Genomic DNA, 1985 nt, shown 5'->3' on the forward strand with positions numbered 1-1985 from the left:
ACCTTAGTGGAAACGAGAATTAACAGGCTGACAGCTATACCTTATCGAGTATTACCGCGCTTATATTCGCGGCTATATTAGAAAGGTATAGGATAGGTATACGCTGGAATTCGTCGGTTAGGGGTGGGGATGATGACGAGGATACACCGCCGACAACGCCGCGCTTCCATTCGTAACCGTTCGCCGGATTGGCAATAGGGGAGGGGATGGAAATATTCGGTGCATTCAACGGCGTGTCAGATGAAGCTAATTGAACGTTAATCGAGCGGATAAGAGGCGACCAGTTTTGAACGGAAACGAGAGTTACGAGTTGACGGGTAATATATATATATACGTACGTATGGTAATTCTTGGCGATAATAGGGAAAAGGAGGAGAAGGAGAGCGAAGCTTAAAGCGACAGTGGCGCTAATTGACAGTGCTGCCACCGCGCGGAACCGCTGTCGCCTTCGGTCTTTTCTCCGTCAACCCACGTGCAATTAATCCAACGCGCGATCGTCGAAACGTTTGTTACACTCAACGAAAGTATCAAAAATCCATCGAGGGACAAAAAATCGCTTCGTCGTTGTTATTATTATTATTATTATTGTCGAGGAAATGGAAGGAGCAAGCGCGTTCTGTTAGCGTTACGTGTAAATCGTTGGGATGAATCATACTCGAGTTGCGTAGAATTTCGGAGCCGGGATATCGTGGGCATACAAAGTTTTCTGCATGGCCGGCCGCTATTTTCGTACGTCGACCGGGAACCGGCGATGGTCGACGACTCGCTTTGAACGAGATATCGCGATGTTGACCGCATAAATCGACGGTAGATACGGCGGTTAGTTCTCGCGTACGTGTAGACACGACACGGGTACAAACGCGGATACACCCACACGGTGTAGGATTTTAACGCGAGTCCGGGTGCCGGACAACCGAGCCGTACACGTATGTATCGAAAGTAATCTACCGTCGGATTACTTTGATGGCGCAGCCAGCCTAAGCGGATCAAAGAGACTTCTCTCTCTCTCTCTCTCTCTCTCTCTCTTTCCTCCTCCGTTTCCTTTCCTTTCGTTTCTCTTCCCCACGCTTTATCTTTGTTAGATACTTCACGGAGACGTGTCTAATGCGTTGTCCGCATTAATACCAACCGATCTCCTACACGCTCCACTCTGCCTTTCATCTCACGCTGATTTAACCGCGTTGTAAAAAGAATTTACTGGATCGTATATATCCGGACCGTAACATCCTCGGTGGGAGGGGGGAGGGGGATAGGAAGGAAGGGTGGGGAGAGCAAATCCACGCGCAGCCCGTCGTCGAAACTAAACGCAAAAATAGACACCCTGCTGCTCCTCCCCCTCCTCCTCCTCCTCTTCCTTCTCTTCTCTCGCTTCCTTCTTACGGAATACACGGGCGACGCGACGCGACGCGACGCGCATCGATAGTTGGCCGAGTGAGTCACGTAGCGCGGGTTGCGTTCAAACGGGGGCCACCTTCGGCCGTTCTCCTCTTTTTCAAATCATCTTTTACACGCGTTTTACCCAACCCAAGTTTTATGTGTCACAGGTGCGGTGCAAATTGTTCTCGCGGGATATTTTACACCACCCCCGTTATATATTTATAACCGTCGCCATGCTCGATACTCCAATTACGCCTCTCCTCGTAGTTTCTCGACGGAGAAAAATCCATCCGGGATGGGTATCGTTAATTAAAGAAAGAGAGGAGATGCGCGAGGAAACAAACTCTCCTCGTCGCAAATTTAACCGCGTGTCGTTGCGCCACGTTGGATACGTTCTCTCTTCGTACATACGTATATATATGTACATACACGCGTGACGTAAGGCTGTACAAGGTGGTGTCACAAGTCGGCGGCAATAGTCCGGGGGAACGTGAGAGAACGTTTAACGGGTAATCAAGATCGTATACAATGAAGAATAAGGTTGGTTAGGTGACAAAGGAGAGAGATAACGATCACCGTTCCCACAATGACTAACGCGATTATAGGAT

This window comes from Apis mellifera, linkage group LG10 (genome assembly GCF_003254395.2).
Source record: "Apis mellifera strain DH4 linkage group LG10, Amel_HAv3.1, whole genome shotgun sequence".
NCBI classification, from domain to species: Eukaryota; Metazoa; Arthropoda; class Insecta; order Hymenoptera; family Apidae; genus Apis; species Apis mellifera.